Raw genomic sequence first — 6,471 nt, 5'->3', positions numbered from 1 at the left:
GGTGGCTTCTTCCGCTTCAGGGAAATGAAAGGCAATAGGGCCAAGCTTGCTTTTAAGGGACGACAGCTTCCCACAATGTTTTAATTTGGGTCACAAAATGGCTAGAGGGGAAGAGCACACACCGAGGGTGACCAGATGTCCCTATTTTATAGGGACAGTCCCCAAATATTCGGGGGTTTGTCTTATATGAGAGTCTATTATCTCCCACCCCCATCCCGATTTTTCACACTTGCTATCTGGTCACCCTACACACACTTGTATCACAGTGTATGATCTTTCGGGTGATTATCGCTGAAATACAGGACCTTGTGTCTCCTATACAGACAGAGCGTGGGGTCATATAAAGTGACAGCCTTTACAATCCAGGACAGTTGTTTTGCTTACACCTGCCTGGCAAGGCAGAGCATTCCCACCACGCAGGAGATGAGCAGGATAGGAGAGCAAGGCTGGGAAATGAACTCAGGATATGTATATGACAGAGAAGAGCAATCTCAGGTCTGGCATACACTGAATACACAGCTGTGGTGCTCAGGAGTCTGAAAAACCCACCCCCCGGAGTGCTGTAACTATGTTGACCTAACCGCTGGTGTAGACGTGGCTAGGTCTACGGAAGAATGCTTCCATCACCTTAGCTACTGTCGCTCGGGGAGGCAGAGTTCCTACTGTGATGAAAAGCCCCTTCCGTAGCTGCAGCTTGCGGCTACACTACAGGGTTATAGAGACATAGCTCTGACGCTGTAGGCAGGCTGCTATAGCCCCCGTAGGTTAGATGAGCCCAGAGTCCATGCTGGCTTGGGGCGTGACAGACCAGGCCTGGGAACTGGACCCAGGAACCCTGTAGAACAGCATACCGTGCTTTGCACCAACCAGGTCTCTCGGCTTGTGAACATTCCAAGAGCGGCACGAGGTGGCACTTTTGATTGGTCTGGCCTCAGAAAGCTGGGAAACGGCGGCACAGGTAGGAAGGTGGGTCGTTCTGGCTCTGCCGGTGAGTCATTGTGTGCCCTTGGTTAAGTCCCTTCACCTCTGTCTCTGAGTTTCTCTATCTGCAATACAGCGTAAGACAACAGGGCAGAGATAATATGCTACCTACCAAGGGTGCTGGGAGTTTAAATGTATACATTAATATTTCTCCATTGCTTTTCAAAGGTAAAACGCTCAGTATTGTTAGTAAATAAAAGCATAATAAAATTACATATACATACAACACCAATATGAGAACCCTACTTAACCAGGGTTCCTAACAATACAGCAGCCATTTATTTTCTAAGCAGTGCGCCAACATTGACTAGCCAATACTCACCACCTCCACGGGGGCTCATCAAATATAGTTATCCCCATTGTAGAGATGGGGAAACTGTCCCAGAACTAGTCATGTCTGGGATTAGAACTCAGGAATTTCTGGGTCAGTCGACTCACCCATGCCATTTATAGCTAACATAGCAAACCTGAAACAAAACTGCTATGGAAAATAACAATCACCCATCAAAACTTCGCCTTACTATTCCATGAAGCTGCTTAGCAGCCATATCTCATCACTGTAAATTCTCAAAAGCAATAGTTAAGCTGATATTTAAGCAACAAGATTATCTCTACTGATTTAATATACGGGGCAGCTGCAAACAATGTTGCCTGATGCAAAATATGCTGTTTAGATTAGAAACAGTTTTCCCCACACATTATCATATGTTCTATGCTCCTTCTCCATCCTTCTCTGTTTATTCAGGGCAACTGTGTGAAAGCAGGACCTTTATTTCTTTTCAATGCATACAGAGAGGAAGGGTGCACAGTGATTAAATCAAGAGTCTGGAGACCTGGGGCATGATTCTCATTTACACGAGAACCCAGTGTAAAGGGGCCATAAAGGGGGTGGAAGAAGGAGCCCTTTGACAATATGCCCTGTGCAGGGGACCTCCCTGGTCAGTGTTGGCCCTACCTCAGCCCTGCTTCCAACCCCAACTATAGGGAGTGTGGACAAAATGCACTATACCATGGCCATTCTCTGCCTCCCACACTCACAGAGGGGCCGGGAAAGCAGAACATAAGTAGGAGCAGCCCTGAGGCTGCTCCAACTTACTCCAGGTCCAGTTGTGGGCCCTCTACAGCCTCAGAATATAGGGACTGTAAAGGTGGCCTAAAGGAACATCATCTCCCCTCCCCCTTTCCTGTCTCAGAATAGGATCCTAGATTCTATTCCTTGATCAGAGTCGCAAAGTGAGTTAGACGAGCAAGTCACTTGCGCTCTGTTTTGCCAACGGTAAGACTGGGTGTTGTGACGTTTCATTCAGACTTGTAAAATCCCTTGGGATCCTTGCATGGAAGGCACCAGTAAAGTGCTAACCGCATTCTCTGCTCCTTCTGCTCTTCTCCCACCTGAAGATCTGTGATTTCACAATCATTTCCATAGCAGCTGGTTCTGACGCCACAAACAGAGGAGTAAGTCTCTGCACAGAGGAGTTAATGAACTGGAAATGGTATAAACACACAGTGCCCAGGAGCAGTTACAAGACAAAAGCAGTCTAGCCAGACACTGATACAGATCTGGGCTTGGAAGCCGTCACACCTTTAAGTTGTGCTTTAGTTGTGCTGTCTAATACCCGCTGCTCAGAATCGTACTCTGGAGGACATGTAAATAAGGGAGGCTGGGGCAGGGCACTGTGCCCCTCTGTTCTCATTTTCCTCCTGCAACAAGGAAATAACCCACATCTGGATTGCAAATCATTTTGACCACTTTGTAGCTGTGACATCTGTGCTTCTGTAAGTCCTAGACACCGTTGTTATTGCTCAATAACTTACGGCGATCACCCCGGTATAAAAGGCCGCACCGTCTATTGAGGTGGGGCTGGGAGCTCTTGAGTTCTAACCCTGGGTCTGATACAAACTTGCTGCATGACCCTGAACAAGCTACAGCCACGCCATGACTCGGGGATAATAATACTTACCTACCTATCAGGGATGTGCGGTGGAGCAGGCAGCACTATAGAAATACTATCAGCATAATTATTGTTAAGCAGCACTGGGCATGTTTTCAGCACAGAGCAAAAATAATCCCTCTCCAGAAAAAAATATTGTCAAGGTGAAGTTACCAGTGCAGGCCTTTGTCAGTGGTCTGCGTGCATATTACCTTGCGAGAATGTTGCTAATAAAATGCTCACAATGTTAAAAACAGGCAAGGCTGAGTTAAAGTCAACAAAGCTGAGTATGAGTCAACAGTGTGCCCTTGTTGCCAAGAAGGCTAACGGCATTTTGGACTGTAGAAATAGGAGCATTGCCAGCAGATGGAGGGACGTGATTGTTCCCCTGTATTCGACATTGGTGAGGCCTCATCTGGAATACTGTGTCCAGTTTTGGGCCCCACACTACAAGAAGGATGTGGAAAAATTGGAAAGAGTCCAGCGGAGGGCAACAAAAATGATTAGGGGACTGGAACACATGACTTATGAGGAGAGGTTGAGGGAACTGGGATGGTTTAGTCTGCGGAAGAGAAGAATGAGGGGGGATTTGATAGCTGCTTTCAACTACCTGAAAGGGGGTTCCAAAGAGGATGGATCTAGACTGTTCTCAGTGGTAGCGGATGACAGAACAAGGAGTAATGGTCTCAAGTTGCAGTGGGGGAGGTTTAGGTTGGATATTAGGAAAAACTTTTTCGCTAGGAGGGTGGTGAAGCACTGGAATGCGTTACCTAGGGAGGTGGTGGAATCTCCTTCCTTAGAGGTTTTTAAGGTCAGGCTTGACAAAGCCCTGGCTGGGATGCTTTAGTTGGGGATTGGTCCTGCTTTGAGCAGGGGCTGGACTAGATGACCTCCTGGGGCCCCTTCCAACCCTGATATTCTATGAAAGTAGCACTTCTCATATGACCCACCTTAATCCTGCCTTTGTATAGTTGCCAGCCTCCTATCTTCCCCTCCTTGCTAAAACAGCATGAACTGGATTCTATTCTGGCTCCTCTATCAGTAACCGAATAGATAACTCAGTTCCAGAATCTTTACTTCAAAGTGCTCAGAAGTTTCCATCTTAGTTGGATGAGGGTTCCTGGGGATGAAAGAACCCACCCATGAGTCTCAGATCCCAGGGTGAACCTGCACCAAAGGCAGTAAGGTGAAGAGCAGCTTTGTACTTATAAGCTGAGCAAGTTAGATCTGGAGTCTGGAATCCCCACAGTGTTACTCTTGCTGAGTCACTTTTCACAGCAGACCCATTAAAAGTCCAAGCAAGACAAATGGCTGCTTTGGGCCTTTGCATACCGTACCTCATGAATAGCTTCCCTCTTCCAGGAGCTAAATCAAAGGAGAAGGTCTGCCAGACAACATCTACCCTCTTCTGGTAGCAGGATTGGAGCAGAAGACCTTAAACACAAGGACTAGTGACTGTTTGAGATCTCTTGCATATACCATCAGTAATTCAAGGACTGAGTTCTTCCTCGGGGCATTGGACAAATTAAAACCACGCCTGGTACTATCAACTGAGCTATTCACCTCCAGTGCCAAAAGCCAAGAGAAGAACATTAAGGCTGAGTGACTCAGAACCTTCAAAGTCAGGAAACACCCAAGTTAGGAGCAATTTGTGTCTCTTCTTTTTGCCTGAGCCATGTGTAATGAAGGGATAAAGACGTCAACCCAGTTTAATATCTCCCTGGAGCGAAGAATGCTTGGTGTTTAATTCATTTAATTGTTATGCTCTTCTGTGCTTCACCCTCAATGTCCTGCCAATGGCTCCTCTTGAATTTGTTTTTATTAAATTTATTAAAAAGAAATTTGGATAATTGCTAAAAACTTATGTAACGCTGCAGAGTGAATATCAGGCAAATAAACGCCATCAGAAACAAGAACAAGAGCACCCTGGTACAATTCCTTGGAGCACTCAGGTGCTGAAGTGATATCAATAAGATGTCACTGTTTCCTTCAACCCTTGCTTTAAAAAATATTGTCCCATCTGGAGGGTGTTCAGTGGCCTGTGTGAAATGTTGGTGGATCTCAGGACAATTCCTTGTAGGAAGGGGTCCACAGCATAAAAATTACCATCATAACTGGCCCCCTTGATAGTAGTGTCCAAGGAGGGAATGGGCCGGAGGCTGGACTTCCCTCTCAACTAATTATGAGATAAAAAACTACTCCAGTTACCTAACTCCCCTGAACTTTGGGGATGAGAATAAAACTAAAATGGCTCAAGCCATGACATTTGCATCCAGATCCAGGTTTGGATTCAGAACATCCCTAAGCTGTAGAAGAGTTAAGCACTGTGAAATAGGCCAATCCCTAGATAGGAGAGGGAACCTGGATCTGAACCAGCTGCAACACAAAATCCAACCTGACAGGCAAACCAAAAGCACCCTTTGTATTAACCACCACTATTTGAAACAGAAGTGGGACAAACCCAGAGCTGGGCATCAGAATGTTCAGATAAAATGTGAGCCAGATCGGTCTTACAAAAAGAAAACTTGTTTGATTAGACTTGGTAAAAACAAAAGGATTTCTGTATTTTTCCATATTTATTCTCAAGCCCTATGTAGGGGTTCCTCTGGGTCAGGGATGAGTTACACGTGCATGGCAGTGGAGGATTTCATTCTCCAAAGCAGTCAACTTTAACCAGCTTTAAAATCAATTCACATTATTTTGAAAGTTGATACCTGGCAATAGGACACATGGCTTTTTACCAGCTAAAATAAAACAATGCTGAGGTCTGAGGAAAGGCAAAAGAAATTATTAGAAAGAATCTATGTTGGAGTAAACTCTCTGAGTTGGCAATGACCTCAATGGAGTTACACCAAGGATGAATTTGGCCCTATGAATAGAACATGCTGAATTTCATCCAGCTTGATGAAATTTATAAGCAGAGAATCCAGGAAGCATGTGGATTTCATTCCTTTGTCTTCCTCTTCCCCAGATTTAGGATCCAGTCCAAATTCGATGGCAGTTACAGCTAACTTGGTGAGTTCAGCCCAGTCCCACTTGAACTAGATTATAGTATAGATTAGAAAGTATAGATTATAAAGCCAGAAAGGATCCCTACAATCATCTGGTCTGACCGTCTACATGTTCTTACTGCACAGTTTCTGCTCAGGAGACTCATCTCACAGGGTTACCCACCAAGGATTAATTAAATCCATTTTATCATAAACTCAGATGACACAGTGGAGACTCGAACAGAGAAAACCTCAAGAAAGATGCAATGCTTCTGTGTTTACTAGGGCTGTGTGGTTGTGCAACATATCCAGTCTATTGCTGTGAAGCTCTCTCATGAGAGCTAAAAAATTCATCCCATTTAAATGGAAATGAAAAACAAACCTGGCATATGAATTCCCTACACTGTTGTGTCGGCACTTTAAGTAGGCAGGCAAAAGCAATACATAAAGGCAGGCTCAGAGCACAGCAGCAGGTAAAGACTGCTCTCTCTCTGACTCACCCGCGGATGGGAAAGGCTACACAGCTCTAAGGACGGAAAGGGTGGGAGAGGTCACCCATCCCCTGTCCA

Source organism: Chelonia mydas, chromosome 19 (genome assembly GCF_015237465.2).
Source record: "Chelonia mydas isolate rCheMyd1 chromosome 19, rCheMyd1.pri.v2, whole genome shotgun sequence".
Classification (NCBI taxonomy): domain Eukaryota; kingdom Metazoa; phylum Chordata; order Testudines; family Cheloniidae; genus Chelonia; species Chelonia mydas.
The sequence above is the reverse complement of the archived record's forward strand: the minus strand, read 5'-3'. Positions refer to the sequence as shown.